General features: G+C 50.1%; 1 protein-coding gene across 2 annotated transcripts in view; it reads right to left on the reverse strand.

Moving 5' to 3' along the window:
- Nucleotides 1–16900, reverse strand: part of ASB15 (ankyrin repeat and SOCS box containing 15) — a 137864-nt gene that overhangs the window by 36237 nt on the left and 84727 nt on the right. The gene's annotated exons all lie outside the window — the stretch shown is intronic.

A 16900-nucleotide genomic window follows, 5' to 3' on the forward strand; every position in this document is an offset into this window, starting at 1 on the left:
CCTGGAACGATGGCCCAGAGAGCTGCCAGGAGGAGGGACCAGGGGCGCGGGAAACCGGCCCCAGAAGTTCCCACAGTGGCTGACGGGGCTCCTGAGGAGGAGGCTCCCGAGCCAACTGGGGAAGACATTGCCGCCCTAGGTGACTTACCTGAGCTTGCTGGCTGGCAAGTTGAGGGTGGACCAACCAGGGAGGAATTCTGCAAGGCGCAGAAAGAATGTCCCACTCTGGAAGGTTTGAGGAAACAAGCCTCAAACCAGGCAGCAGGCGACGCCTCTGGCGATCACCACCTATATTGGGAGAATGATCTCCTCTACAGTGAGCCTAAGGTTCCGGCCTTTGGGGCAGCACGTATGCTGGTGGTCCCCCAATGTTACCGAACCTTCCTACAGGGGCTGGCTCACGACATTCCCCTGGCAGGACATTTGGGGCAGGGCAAGACCTTTAACAGGCTTGTCACCCACTTTTATTGGCCCAAAATGAGGACACACTCAGATAAGTTCTGCAGATCGTGTCCTACCTGCCAGGCCAATGGTAAAGCAGGAAAAAGGGTTAAAACCCCCCTGATTCCACTTCCTGTCGTTGGCACCCCCTTTGAAAGGGTGGGCATCGACATTGTTGGTCCCTTGGACCCCAAAACTGCCTTAGGCAACAGGTTCATCCTGGTTTTGGTGGACCATGCCACCCGTTACCCAGAGGCAATCCCTCTGAGGATCGTAACTGCACCAGTGGTGGCCAGAACCCTGATGGGGATATTTACCCGTGTGGGATTCCCCAAGGAAATAGTGTCTGACAGAGGCACTAACTTCATGTCTGCATACATGAAGTCTCTGTGGGATGCGTGTGGTGTAACTTACAAGTTCACCACCCCCTATCACCCCCAGTCTAATGGTCTTGTGGAGAGATTCAACAAGACCCTGAAAGGCATGATTGGTGGCCTCGCTGAGGCCATGAGGCGTAAGTGGGACGTCCTCTTACCATGCCTTCTCTTTGCTTACAGAGAGGTCCCCCAGAGGGGGGTAGGGTTCAGTCCCTTTGAGCTTCTCTACGGGTACCCTGTCAGGGGACCCTTAAGCATTGTCCAGGAGGGATTGGAGAAAGCTCCAAAGACACCCCCTCAGGATGTGGTCAGCTATATGTTGGCCCTCCGCAACCAGATGACCCGCTTCTGGAAAGAGGCCCAAAGTAACCTTGAGGCCAGTCAAGAGGTAATGAAACACTGGTATGACCAGAAGGCCACCCTGGTAGAGTTTCAACCTGGAGACAAAGTGTGGGTAATGGAGCCAGTAGAGCCCAGAGCTCTCCAGGACCGCTGGTCTGGCCCATTTGAAATAAAGGAGCGGAAAGGGGAGGCCACTTACCTAGTGGACCTCCAAACCCCTAGGAATCCCCTAAGGGTGCTCCATGTGAACCGACTAAAAGCTCATTTTGAGAGGTCGGAGATCAACATGCTTCTGGTCACAGATGAAGGAATGGAAGAGGAGAGTGAACCTCTCCCCGACCTCCTCTCTGCCCAAGAAGGTGATGGGTCAGTAAGCGGGGTCATTCTGTCTGACTCCCTGACTCTAAACCAGAAAGGAGACTGCTATGAGCTGTTGGAGCAGTTCTCCCCCCTGTTCTCCCTTACTCCTGGACTGACCCACCTCTGTGTTCATGATATTGACACTGGTGACAGTCTCCCTGTGAAGAACAAAATTTACAGGTTTTCGGATAAGGTGAAGGCCAGCATCAAGGAGGAGGTCTCCAAGATATTGACTCTAGGGGTTATCGAGAAATCCAGTAGTCCCTGGGCCAGCCCAGTGGTGTTGGTCCCTAAGGCTACTGCCCCAGGTGCGAAGCCAGAACTCCGGTTCTGTGTGGACTACCGGGGTCTCAACTCAGTCACACGGACTGATGCTCACCCCATCCCCTGAGCTGATGAGCTCGTGGACAGGCTAGGCGCTGCCAAGTTCCTGAGTACGTTTGATCTTACTTCAGGGTACTGGCAGATCGCCCTGACTGAGGGGGCTAAGGAAAGATCCGCATTTTCAACCCCTGATGGCCATTACCAGTTCCGGGTGATGCCGTTTGGGTTGAAAAATGCCCCCGCTACCTTCCAACGGTTGGTTAACGGGGTCCTAGCTGGCAAGGATGCCTTCTGTGCAGCCTACCTGGATGACATAGCTGTCTACAGTTCCAGCTGGGAGGAGCACCTGCTTCACCTCAAGGAGGTGCTTCAGGCCCTGCAACAGGCAGGCCTGACCATCAAGGCTAGTAAGTGCCAGATTGGGCAGGGTTCCGTGGTGTACTTGGGACACCTAGTGGGTGGTGGCAAGGTGCAGCCACTCCAGGCCAAGATTGAAACTATCAAGGCCTGGCAACCACCACAAACGCAGACTGAGGTGAGAGCCTTTCTAGGCCTCACAGGATACTACCGCAGATTTGTCAAGGGCTATGGTACCATTGTAACACCCTTGACAGAACTCACTTCCAAGAAACAACCTAGGTTGGTGAATTGGACAGAGGCTTGTCAGAAAGCCTTTGACGCCCTGAAGGAAGCCATGTGCACAGCCCCCGTGCTCATGGCCCCGGACTACTCCCAGGAATTTATCGTGCAGACAGACGCTTCAGAGCATGGCATAGGGGCAGTCCTAGCACAGCTGAATGAGGAGGGCAGAGATCAACCGGTAGACTTTATTAGCAGAAGGCTATTACCACGGGAACAGAGGTGGAGTGCTATTGAGAGAGAAGCTTTTGCTGTGGTCTGGGCACTGAAGAAGCTAAGACCCTACCTGTTTGGGACTCACTTCTGGGTTCAGACAGACCACAGGCCCCTCAGATGGCTCATGCAGATGAGGGGTGAGAATCCAAAACTCTTGAGGTGGTCCATTTCCCTACAGGGGATGGACTTTACGGTGGAACATCGCCCAGGGGTTGACCACGCCAATGCTGATGGTCTCTCCAGGTACTTCCGCCTTAGCGATGAGAGCTCCCAGGAGGTCGGGTAGCTCTCCCCACTTTCAGCTGGGGGGGACACATGTTAGACCTGACAGCCTTAGGTTAGTCACCCCTAACTTTTTGCCTGCCTCCCACCACTTTTTGGACACTGTTTTTGCTGGTTTATAGACTCTGCGCACTTTACCCCTGCTAACCAGGGCTAAAGTGCATATGCTCTCTCCCCTAAAACATGGTAACCTGGAATCATACCTGATTGGACTATTAATTTACTTATAAGTCCCTAGTAAGGTGCACTTTATGTGCCTAGGGCTGGTAAATTAAATGCTACTAGTGGGCCAGCAGCACTGGTTGTGCCACCCACTTAAGTAGCCCCTTTTCCTTGTCTCAGGCCTGCCATTGCAAGGCCTGTGTGTGCAGTTTCACTGCCACCTCGACTTGGCATTTAAAAGTTCTTGCCAAGCCTAGAACTCCCCTTTTTCTACATATAAGTCACCCTTAAGGTGTGCCCTAGGTAACCCCTAAGGCAGGGTGCTGTGTAGGTAAAAGGCAGGACATGTACCTGTGTAGTTATATGTCCTGGTAGTGTAAAACTCCTAAATTCGTTTTCACACTACTGTGAGGCCTGCTCCCTTCATAGGCTAACATTGGGGCTGCCCTCATACACTGGTGAAGTGGCAGCTGCTGATCTGAAAGGAGCAGGAAGGTCATATTTAGTATGGCCAGAATGGTAATACAAAATCCTACTGACTGGTGAAGTCGGATTTAATATTACTATTCTAGAAATGCCACTTTTAGAAAGTGAGCATTTCTTTGCACTTAAATCCTTCTGTGCCTTACAATCCACGTCTGGCTGGGCTTGGTTGACAGCCCCTTGTGCATTCACTCAGACACACCCCAAACACAGGGTACTCAGCCTCACTTGCATACATCTGCATTTTGAATGGGTCTTCCTGGGCTGGGAGGGTGGAGGGCCTGCCCTCACACAAAGGACTGCCACACCCCCTACTGGGACCCTGGCAGACAGGATTGAACTGAAAGGGGACCTGGTGCACTTCTTAGCCACTCTTTGAAGTCTCCCCCACTTCAAAGGCACATTTGGGTATAAAACAGGGCCTCTGCCCTACCTCATCAGACACTTGCTGGAGAAGAAACCTGAACCAGAAACTACATCCTACCAAGAAGAACTGCCTGGCTGCTCAAAGGACTCACCTGCCTGCTTTCTACAAAGGACTGCTGCCTTGCTGTTGCCCTGCTGCCTTGCTGAACTCTTGTCTGGCTGTGGAAGTGCTCTCCAAGGGCTTGGATAGAGCTTGCCTCCTGTTCCTTGAAGTCTCAGGACCAAAAAGACTTCCCTCTTTTACTTGGACGCTCCGTGCGGCGAAAATTTAGACGCACAGCTTGTTTCGCGGCGAGAAAAACACTGCACTCCGACGCTGATCGACGCAACGCTCTTGGGACGATCGAAGATCCGACACACGGCCTCGCAAGGACAACGCCGCCCGACCTCTAGAGGAGAAATCGACGCAACGCCTGCTGTGAGATCGTAATTTCAAGGCACAGCACCGCAGATCGAAGTCTAGAGGAGAAATCGACGCAACGCCTGCCGTGAGATCGTAATTTCGACGCACAGCCCCGCAGACCGACGCGCAGCCGGAGAACAAGCAGGAAAATCCACACACAGACCCGGGACATCTGGTAATCCCCGCGATCCACAGAAAGAGACTGTCCGCGCGCCGGAAAACGACGCCGACTTCCCCGCGTGGAAAATAACGACGCAAGTCTGTGTGTGCTGGGGAGAAATCGACGCACACACCCTTTTTCCACGCACCTCTTCTCTTGTGGCCCTCTGAGGAGATTTTTCCACTCCCAACCAGGTACTTGTGCTTGAAAGAGACTTTGTTTATATTCTAAAGACTTAAGACACTTTGGCCCTCATTCTGACCCTGGCGGTCTTTGACCGCCAGGGCGGAGGACCGCGGGAGCACCGCCGACAAGCCGGCGGTGCTCCAATGGGGATTCCGACCGCGGCGGTAAAGCCGCGGTCGGACCGGCACCACTGGCGGGGTCCCGCCAGTGTACCGCGGCCCCATTGAATCCTCCGCGGCGGCGCAGCTTGCTGCACCGCCGCGGGGATTCCGACCCCCCCTACCGCCATCCAGATCCCGGCGGTCGGACCGCCGAGATCCGGATGGCGGTAGGGGGGGTCGCGGGGCCCCTGGGGGCCCCTGCAGTGCCCATGCCACTGGCATGGGCATTGCAGGGGCCCCCGTAAGAGGGCCCCTACAAGTATTTCACTGTCTGCTGCGCAGACAGTGAAATACGCGACGGGTGCAACTGCACCCGTCGCACAGCTTCCACTCCGCCGGCTCGATTCCGAGCCGGCTTCATCGTGGAAGCCTCTTTCCCGCTGGGCTGGCTGGCGGTCTGAAGGAGACCGCCAGCCAGCCCAGCGGGAAAGTCAGAATTACCGCCGCGGTCTTTCGACCGCGGAACGGTAACTTGACGGCGGGACTTTGGCGGTCGGCCTCCGCCGCCCGCCAAGGTCAGAATGAGGGCCTATATGTCACTTTTTCGTGATATTTCTACAATTTTCCATTGCAACCTTATTCTTTTTGACCTACAATTATCCTGATAAATATTATATATTTTTCTAAACACTGTGTGGTGTATTTTTGTGGTGCTATATGGTGGTATTGTATGATTTATTGCACAAATACTTTACACATTGCCTTCTAAGTTAAGCCTGACTGCTCGTGCCAAGCTACCAGAGGGTGGGCACAGGATAATCTTGGATTGTGTGTGACTTACCCTGACTAGAGTGAGGGCTTTTGCTTGGACAGGGGGTAACCTGACTGCCAACCAAAAACCCCATTTCTAACAATGCCCTACCGGTAGAAGAAGCTGGCGCAGCGGGGTGGAGAGACCCAGCAGGGCAAGAATCCTCAAAACTCTGCCATTCAGCAGGCGATTAAAGAACTCCATGACACCCTAGAAGGCAAGATGGGTGAACTCAAAGTCGACCTTGCCTTGATTCACCAAGACTTATGGAACAAGGTGCACTGAGTCACGGAGGTTGAAAGCAGGGTCTCCGAAACTGAAGATACTGTTAAGTCACATAAGACCCGCCTCGTTACCCTGCAGCGCCAAGTCAACCACATGGAGGCCCGTCTGGAGGATGCAGAGGGCAGATCTAGACGCAATAACCCCTGCATTGTGGGCATCCCTGAAGGTGCAGAAGGGACCTCGCCCACCACACCTTGACGGCTAAGCCACTAGTGGGGGCTCCACCTTGGCCCTTCATTGCCCAGGTTCTCAACTTTGCAGACCGCAACACGATCATCCAGGCGGCATGACTAGTGGGCTCCCTGTTGTGCCACCCCTCTCCCGTGATGATTGTTCCTGACTATACCCAAAAGTTCCAACAACAACAGTGCTCATTCCAAGAGCTAAGCAGAAACTTAGGCCATGGCTATAAAGTACATGCTGCTCTTTCCGGCCTGCCTGAAGCTCCTCTTTCGGATTAAGACGCTGTTTTTTTGACACTCCTGAAGCCATTTGGGATTGGATTGAGGAGCGCCCCAATCTCCATGACAGGGGACCTTCCCGCTCTTAGGGAGGGGCTGGAGCGGGATGGAGTGAGAGAGAAGAGGGAGGGGGCTGGGGTGTTCCTCAGGTGGATGGTGCAAGGCTGCTAAAAATGTCTGAGATGCAGTGCCAGTAGGGCCAGGTCCCTGGGGCCTTAGAGAACCCTCGAGAGACATCATGCCTCCATGGCCACAGAGGGTGCACTCTTATCTGGTTCGTCCATTACACATACACCAAGCCCTCCACCAAACATTTTGAAACACTGGACTAACTGCCACAGCACTGATATATGTGTTGACATGGTGAGAGTGATTACAATAGCTGCTTGTCTTATCAACACCACCCCCTGTCTATCCTATTGCTTCCTATTCTTAGGAAGTTCTTATTCTATATTAAATTGAGGGGTTAGGTTATTAAGATCTGGTGGGGTTAGCTCTTAAGGGGAAAAGGGATATCTTGTATAGCCCATTTAGCTTCATCCCGAGAGGTACCTCTAGTTTGCGAAGTATGGGAGGGTTCCAGGAAGGAAGGTTAGGGGTAGGTGAGTTTGTGAATTCGATCCCACAATTTGTTTTATGCATCACTGGGATTGCCCAACCTGTTGTCCTATTACCATTTCAGACATTGACCATGCACTTCTTTTTACTCCAGATTGGACCTCATGGGGGAGAGAAGTGATATGAGGCCACCAAAGGCACTGTCATTCCTTTCCTGGAATGTAAACGGACTGCTAGATAAAATTTACAAGCCAGGTGCAGAGCTTGGGTAGGCTCATTATAATGGCGCAGATATCCTTTTGCTCCAAGAGACACACCTAAGGGTAACAACTGCCCGGGGGGTTTACTTCCAGGTTTATCATTCAGGCTTCATCGGAGGTGGCCGTCTTGGTACAAAGGCAGGTTCTCCTGACGGTGATGCAGACGTGGCATGACAGCATGGGTAGATATGTAGCAATATCTGACACATTGAGGGGGGGTTCCTCAATATCCATTCTCTGTGTTTATGTCCCTCCCCCTTTGACCGCTACCTTTTTAAACATACTAGGCACTCTTCTTCAAGAGATACCCAAGGGGCTGTGATTCCTGGGGGGCCCTTAGCATAGTCTGTGACCCTGGATTCGATCGCTCCAGCGTGCCCTCCACTGCTGGAGGAGTCCCCAAGCTGCAGTCTGGGTTTTTACATAATATGATGGCGGTTGACGTCTGGACCATCCATCGGAGAGGGGATATACCTTTTATTCTGGAGCCCACCACACTTGAAATATACGCTTGATGGTGACAGGTCTTTCTGATCACTCTCCCTTATTGATGGAGGTGGATTAGGCACTCCCTGGGCGGCGATGGGATTGAGATTGAACAGGTGGCGGGGGAGGAATTCAGGGACGCATGTGTGCAGATGTGTCAGATTTTCTCCAAGGAGAACCTCGGCTCGGAGGAATCCCCTGGGATCTTGTGGGAGGCCCAGAAGGCCACACTTCTCTGAGACATAATAAGTTTCTGCAAGAGCCAGTGGACTCAAATTCACTGACGAGTGGATGACCTTGAAACACAAGTGCTCTCCTTGGAGAGGCAATATATTGACATGATGCAGGAGAAGTTCCTCCGGGACTCCCAGCACACCCAACTAGTCCTAAAGCAGGAGCTTACGCAGGAAGCTAGAGCAGCGTGGTTGGCCACTCTTAGCTGCATATACCAATGGGGCGATAAAGCAAGCAAAACTCTGCACTGGCTCTGCGCCCCTGGCAATCTGGGACCCCAGTGGCGTTTCTGGAAGGTGGCGGTGGCATGCGCATTATTGGTAGTGCAGGTATAGTGGCTGAGTTTGCAACTTATTATGGCAACCTATAAGGGGCGGAACCGCACCCCATTTCTGAGGACCTTAAACAGTTTGTGGCAGATGTGCTGCTACCCCACTTGACATCTGAAGCAAGAGATTCTTTGGCGAAGGTTACTAGCAAGGCGATGAGGACGGCATTGGGTCAGCTCCATGCGGGTAAAGTGCCCGGAGCCAAAGGATTTCGAGCTGAATTCTGGCACCTGCTCAGGCATTCTAAGGTCCCTTGTTGCTAAGCATGTTCAATGAGGCACAAGACTTGAAACCCAGCCTCCCAAAGCGAAGAGTATAGGGTGATATCTCTGCTGATTACTGAAGTAAAGATTTGGGCTAAGATGCTGGCTACTTGGCTGGCTGGGGTGGTTCCACAGTTAATTCACCCCAACCAATTTGAACTTATGCCCCATCGAGCTACCATGCCTTACATATGGAGGGACTGCAATGCTCTAAATCTGAGCCAGGAACTCTGAGACAGAAATCTGAGACAGGAGCACTCCTTATGGTTGACTTCCAAAAAGCATTCAACCCAGACAGTTTGCCCCGCTCCGCCGCTCTGGGTTTGGCCCACACTCATTAGCTATAGCCACCTGCTGTACACCAACCCGGTTCCGCAGGTGTGGGTTGTGGGGACTGTCTCCACCTGGTTTAGTACCCGGAGGGGGATTCCCCAGGGTTGTCCTCTTTCCCCTAGCCTATTCGAGCTTGCCATTGAACCGTTGGCAGCCTGGGTGCGGGTGGGCGCTTTGTTCCAGGGATTTCAGTTGTCTGAGGGGATGAGCAATAAGATATCCTTCTGTGTGGATGATGTCCTTTTGTTTTTGGCCAGTCCAGAGGAATCGTGGCCCGTGCCCTCCAAATGATGCAGACCTTTGAGACCTACTCTGGTCTTCGTATGAATGAGTACAAATCGGCTATCTAACAAATAGCCTCCTGCCATCAGTCTATGTCCTGGGCTTCCAGGTTGAAGATACTCTAGAACGGATTGAAATATCCGGGAGTGTTTATTACAATGGCTAGGGCCAATGCTTACAAATTTAATCTATACTCCTTGATCCTGGGGCCTTACTTTGGGGAGGGGGACCCTGTGGGTGTCCCTGGGGAAACGTTGTAGACCTGCATTCAGTGGTGGAGGGGGGGTTGGGGCGGTGGGGGTGGTGGCCACCCCAAAATGCTTCTTTACATCTGGGTGGCCCACCTCCTCGTCCTGAATGATTGATATTCTTGTGGATTTGATGATCCAGCCTATGCCTTGGGGAGGTGGGTAATTGGTCACGCTAAATTACCTCACACTGTATGGAGGCGTACTCCCCACCCTCTACCTTCCACCACTCAGGCTGTGCTGAAGGCATTGACATAGATCTATGGGGTGGGCTGCCAAACTTACAATGGAGTCCCCATTGTGGTGGGGGACCCAGTTCCCACAGGTGGCAGCCTTTGTGGGTTTTCCGCCTGGGACTGCATTGGAATTTCGACACGGGGGATGTCCTACAAGAGGGGCTGTTGAAATCCTTTAAAGACTTACAAATGGAATATGACCTCCACCAATCTAAATTTTTCTGGTACCTTCAGCTTAGGCACACACTTCAACCTTACCTCCCACATGGGTGGGGGGGCATCCCAGAATACTCCCTCTAAAGGCCAAGTTGCTCCTGACTAATATTAAAGAAAATAAACTACCTTTCATATACTGCATGCTTATACGAAACGTGCCTGAAAGCATGACCGGTGTGCGAGGGGCGTGGGAAACTCACTTAGGCCCCCTAGATGATAAGGACCGGATAGAAGCACTGGCCTTCCCCTCTCATTTCAGACTGATACAGTTCAAATTGTTACATAGAAAATATGTACGACTCTGTAGAATGGGACTGATCCCCTCCGGCCGCTGCTTCCATTGTGACCACCCAAAGGGAGACCTGATACACAATTCCTGGCAATGTCCTGCCCTTACAGCTTAGTGGGACCACATTTTGGACACCATGGGGGAGATATTGGGATAGACTATCCCTAGGTATCCCAAATTGATCATGCTGTATATAATAGAGGTCATTGAGGGAAATAGATACCATAAGGCTCTATTATGGCTGGGACTGGTGACAGCAAAAAGGGATATTGTACAGGAATGGAAGGCAGAGTCGGCTCCATCCACACTAAATGGGTCAAGAGCATGGACCACTGTATGGCCCTGGGGTGGCCGATCTACCCAGTGTGAAGTTGCCCCAAAAAACACCAAAAGAGTGGCTTTACTTATGCCTATCCAACCCCGCAGTTTCCTGCACTGAAGGCCTAAAGAATGTCTAAATACTAGGCGAGGGAGTAGTCAAAGTTTCCCTCAAAGTTAGTGACAGATGTTACATCATCTATGCATTCCTGGCTGCCACGTGCCTGGGTACAGAGACACACATCCTTCAGCTTTAACACTGGTAGTTGGTAAGAGATCTGCATGTGTGGCAAGTATAAAGAGAAGGCGAGGGTAGAAAGCGCGAACATGTGGAATGTGCAATCGCTTCCAATAGCCGTGAGGTATATTTTGAAGAAAATTCAATGAAGCAAAATATGGTTTCTTCAACAGTAAAATGTTGTGGCCCCTTGCTATCTTATGCATTCTCCCCACTGCCTTAATGTTCCCTGCTGCTCAGCCTCTGAGTGAAGTTATTGTATGCTTGGAAAGTTAACAGTTTGTGCTTGGATGAGTGGAAAGTTGGAGTGAGAAGGGCTGAGCGGCAGGATGCTGCTCCTGGAGGGGCTTTATCTGTAACCTACAACTGAGCTAATAAAGCTACTTCTTTTCTAACCTACGAGCATCAATCATTGACTGCAACACTAGTGACGATTTAAGGAAGAATTAGCACGTGAAAGAAAGAAACTGAACCTACAGAAAAACTAAGGAGGAACCAGATTACAGAGGAAAACCAAGAGTAGAGAGATTGAAAATCTAAGACAAAAATATAAAACAAAAGAAACTGAAGATTGAAGTGAAGAAGAACACCCTGGAAGCCCCACCAGTGCCTTTTCTACCAGACAGCCTGTACTCAACAGAAGTTAGACAGCATGTGACCTGTTGAACTGCAAGGCAAGCTGGTTTATAGCCTGCAGATTGGGAATGTGGTCTGCTCAGCTGTGCAGGGAGCCAATCCTGTTTTACCTGCTTGTATGGACTAGGTATATTGAGGAAATGGTCTGCTGAACTGCGTGCATGTAGAGAGGTAAACATGTATAGCACTGAACATTTGGCAACCTAGTGGAAAGTCAGTTGGAGGAACAACTCATGTCTGCATTTAAACACCATCTGAAGAGTAATCAGTGAACCTGTGCAGCAGTCACTTGAAATGCTGTGCTTAAGGGTTCACATTGTGAGTAACAGTTACAGTCTTCCTGTTGACTGGGTTGCTGAGTTTTCCTGCCCCCTATTCTGCAATAGAGGTGACTGGGTACCTGATCTGTTTCCAGGAAGTTTTCTGAGAGGAAGACTACAGCGCCGACCTGGCACATGGGAACAGCTTGTGTGCAGTGGAGTGCATGTGTGCCAATTTTTCGGATGAGGATATAGAACTGTGCGTGCATTTAAATGGAATAAAATGTACAGAGGCAATGCATTCGGGTGAGAAATCGTTCACCTGCGTGGAGTATTTGACTATTCCGTAGAATAATTTAACTTTAGATATATTGTCATGTGCATTTTACTCAATAGCATACATTTCTTGAGTGTATTTTTCAATGCTGCTATACTGGATTTTAAAGATGTGTTGGGTTGAATTGAGCAATGTTATGTTTATGCTGGCAATGCTTGCCACTGCTGAAATTAATTTTTAATGCTGTATTGAATTGAGAAATGTTATGCCGTTACTTACGTGTTTTAAAGTTGTTGAGCGATAGCATGTATATTATGCATGGGAGGTGTGCCCTAATGCAATTTTAACATGAGATTTTGCTTACCATATTTTGCATGCGTATATTGGGCTGAAGTTTTAAAGCCATGCTTGACTTTAGAGATGTATAATTTGTGGTTGGATGCTAGAGTCACGTGCAGGGTGACATTTTAATGTTGTGATATTAGGATCTTGGTCTGTATTTGGGATCGTGTTTTCGACCATCCTTCCAACGGGGTTAAGGATGTGGGGGCAGTGTGTTAAGCCCAATGTTAAGGGGGGTACACCCCAGTAATATGTGTCAATCCTTCCTTCTGGGTTAAGGATGTGGGGCAGTGTTTTAGGCCCAATGTTAAGGGGATTAGTAGTTACATCCCAAAGCAGTGGAGGGTAGGTGAAACCCTGGACCTGTTTGAGCATAGGGTAATGGGAGGAAGTGGTTGCACCCCAATGCAGTAGAGGGTAGGGGAAACCCTGGTTCCGTTTAAGTGAATGGTGATGGGGGTAAGTGTTTACACCCCAATTCAGTGGAGGGTAGGTAAGACCCTGGTTCTGTTTAGGTGTATGGTGATGGGGGTACGTGGTTACATCCCAATGCAGTAGAGGTAGAAGAAACTCTAGTCGTGTTGAGTTGTGAAAGGTAAAAGGCTGGTCTTGTTATAGTGTGCGTGATCTGGAGGGGAACAAGTAGTTAGTGTTCTCTGTTGGGTGAGCAGAGAAGTTTTGAGTTATTTGCACACTAGTATTGTGAATTTGTGGAATGTATTGATTAATTGTGTTTTAGCATCTTACATCTCATTGGAGTAATGAAGTTATGCAGACAGCGTTTGTTAATCTGTTGTGTTTATTTTGATGGGGTACTCATAATTTTGAATGACAGTTGATGGGGGTGTTTTGCCTTTTTCTCTTCTGTTGAATATTTCATTGTTTTCATAAGGGGGGATATATGTTGTGGCCTCTTGCTATCTTACGCACTGTCCCCACTACCTTAATGTTCCCTGCTGCTCAGCCAGTGAGTGAGGTCACTGTATGGTTGGAATGTTGAGAGTGTTTGTGCTTGGAGGAGTGGACAGTTTGAGTGAGAAGGGCAGAGTGGCAGGATGCTGCTCCTGGTAGGGCTTTATTTGTAACCTACAACTAAGCTAATAAACCTACTTCTTTTTTAGCCTACAAGCATCAATCATTGATTGCAACATAAAACATTTCCATTTCTTACTGAAGGCAACTACGCAGATTCTACAGCGTTGCCAGTTCCTTCACATGGGACAGCCACAAGACAGTAGCAAGTAAGTAGCTGGTGCCCGGTCTTCCCACTCTGAAGAGCATCTAGACCCCTTAACCTGCATTTGCTATTGTTGGAAAATGGGCTATTGGTAAGGGCAGGTAGGTACCTACACTTAGCAATAGGCCACTAACCTCGACTTAGGCCCAATAAGGTCTCAGTAAATTAAACCCAGCTCAACCCTTGGTAGCTTGGCAATGAGCGACAAGGCTTAACTTAGGAGACAGAGGGCCTCATTCTAAGTCTGGCGGGCGGCGGAGGCCGCCCGCCAGACTTCCTCCCTCCAGAATACCGCACCGCGGTCGGAAGACCGCTGCGGCTATTCTTAGTTTTACACTGGGCTGGCGGGCGACTGCCAAAAGGCCGCCCGCCAGCCCAGTGTAAAACTCCCTTCCCACGAGGACGCCGGCTCAGAATTGAGCCGGCGGAGTGGGAAGGTGCGACGGGTGCAGTGGCACCCGTCGCGAATTTCACTGTCTGCAATGCAGACAGTGAAATTCTTTGTGGGGCCCTCTTACGGGGGCCCCTGCAGTGCCCATGCCATGGGCACTGCAGGGGCCCCCAGGGGCCCCACGACAACCCATACCGCCATCCTGTTCCTGGCGGGAGAACCGGCAGGAACAGGATGGCGGCATGGGTTGTCAGAATCCCCATGGCGGCGCAGCGAGCTGCGCCGCCATGGAGGATTCTAATGGGCAGTGGAAAACCGGCGGGAGGCCCCCGGTTTTCCACTTCTGACCGCTGCAAAACCGCCGCGGTCAGAATGCCCTGCGGGGCACCGCCAGCCTGTTGCCGGTGCTCCCGCCGACCCTGGCCCCGGCGGTAAGGAACCGCCGGGGTCAGAATCAGGCCCAGAGTGTAAAGCATTCAAATATCACAAAACAGTAATTAAATCAAACACAGGAAACAGTTTAAAAATCCCCAAAACAATTCATAAAAATAGATTATATTTTTATCTTTAAAATGACACAAAAATGAATATAATCGGATAAGGGGAACCGGAGATATGAATTTTTAAAGAATTATTGTTTTTTTAGCACCTAGAAACAAAAAGCGCCAATCGGGTCATCTGGTTGCACCTCGACCGGGGCAAAGTCAAAGTTTAAGGCTGACCACGATGGAGCCCAGCTCAGCTACAGGCCACGGGAGGCCTTGGTCAATAGTTTACCTTCACACTTAGCCGTTTTTCTGAAGATTTTCTTCAGCGGGACGAACCTGCCAGTCTAATCCGACCTCCTGGAACCCTTCTCCAGATATGCATCGCAGGAATCCTCGGTGGAGATTTTTACCTTCGGACTTAGTCGTTTTTTTGGGGTAAAAATCCTTTGACGGGGTAAACCTGGATCCTGATCTGACGTCCTTGGAGCCCTCCTCGGATACGCTGGCTGGGAGGTCCCAGTCAACTTTGTATGTTCGGACTTAGGGCCATATGTACGAACACTTTTTCCCATAGACACAGAATGGGTAAAAACCTTTGCTACATCTGGCCCTAGGTCACTTTTTTGGAGATTTTCTTAACCGGGACGAACCCGCAAATCAGGCCGGGTCGCGGTTTAGGCAAGCCGGCTAGAGTTGCTGCGGCGGGTCCGTCCCTCTATGGAGCTTTTTTTCAAAAGTTCTCCAAACTTCTCCAAACTTCTGGATCTTCTCTCAGATGTTCTTTTAAGGTTCTTTTGGGGTCCACAGCTCACCCCAAGGCTACAGAAGCTCTGAGATGATCGACTACAACTCCCAGAATGCACCTGGTGCAAACTCCTTTTTGGCCACTGGGCAGTGGTCAGCTGGTTGATTTCTTCAGGAGTTGGTGCAGGGGACTCTGGTTAGCAATTTTTCACCTGTAGCAAACAGGGAGTCCCTCCTTGAACCTGTTGAAGCCAGGCAAAGTCCTTCTTGTGGTGAAGCCCAAGTGTGCAGCTGGTGCAGTCCTTCTGAGTGCAGGTTCCAGGTGCAGGCCAGGGGTCCAGCAGGGCAGTCCTTCTTCTTCTGTAGTTCTTCCTGGTAGGGATGTGGTAGTGAACTGAGGTGTGGGTGCAGGTCTGCAATTTTTATCCTTGCTCCTGGGTGAAAAACAGGGGGGTCCTGATTCTCCAATCAGGTGCAGGGTCCTTCCCCCGCTGATGACCACTTCCTGGGAAGTGTGGCAAAAATCAATCCCAGGAGGCAACATTCTTCAAAAATCCATCATGGCTGAAAATGATTTTTGGAGGTTACATCTAGCTGAGCCCACCCACTGGTGTAGCTAAAAATCATAAACACACCCCTCTCCTAATCTAATCAAGGGGCCACCTAGTTGTCAGGGGTTGCAGGATGTGGGGGTGTTGCTGTGTTGCTCCAAATGTCCTTCTCTGCCTTTAAAGACCAGTTTGGCAGCCCTTCCGCCTCACCATCTGCTGAGGGGAGATTCCCTCCCACAGGCACATCTCTTTGCGTGAAGCCAGGCCACTTAACACCTCATCAAGGCAGCCTGGCCAGGCTGCCAGAGGCTGGCCAATTAGAGCACACCAGCAAAAACAACGCAGGGCTGAAATTGGCAACTTTTCAGGTAAAGTTTAAAACTCTTTACCTGAACAAGTTATATGAAATCCAACAACTGGAAGTTGTGGGATTTATTATAACAATTAATTTGATACCAAACTCTTGGTATCTGTCATTTAAGGGGACTTTTAAAATTAAAATAAAGTCTCCCTATTCTAGCCTATGAAGGCCATTCACTACAATGAGGGAAAAACGAATTTGGCTGTTTTTACCTCACCAGGGCTTATAAAACTACTTTTATAAGGTCCCTGCTTATTGTTATGTGGCACCCAGCCCTAGGGGCACATAGGGTACACTTTAGGGGTGACATATGTAAAAAATAAGGTAGTTTAAGACTTTGGAACTACTTTTAATTTCAAAGTCAAATTTGCATATAACTTTAATTTAAAAGAAGCCAGCAAGGCAGGCCTGCCTTTAAAATGACACTGGGCACCTCAGCAGTGCACCCATGGGTGCACTACCTATGCTGTGGTCCCTAAACCTACATGCCCTACCATATACTAGGGACTTATAGGTAGGTTGACTTAGCCAATTGTAATTAGCCTAATTTGCATATGGATTTTACACAGAGCACAGGCTCTGGGACTGGTTAGCAGTACCCAGGGCACCATCAGAGTCAGGAAAACACCAGCAAAAAGTGGAAAATGGGGCAAAACGTTAGGGGGCCTCTGCAATCAGCCCTGTTTTCTCACAGCTATAAATTGTGGTACACAGGACTGGTATCAAACAAACAAGGACACATTCACTGGAGCACAGCAGAAAGATTAGCAGGAATAACAGGAAATTAACTTTGTGTTAAGAAACTGTAATTGTAAACATAAATGCTTCTTACTTTGCAAGTTATACATTTGCAGTACACATAGT

The sequence above is a fragment of the Pleurodeles waltl genome, chromosome 4_1, assembly GCF_031143425.1.
Source record: "Pleurodeles waltl isolate 20211129_DDA chromosome 4_1, aPleWal1.hap1.20221129, whole genome shotgun sequence".
Taxonomy (NCBI): Eukaryota; Metazoa; Chordata; class Amphibia; order Caudata; family Salamandridae; genus Pleurodeles; species Pleurodeles waltl.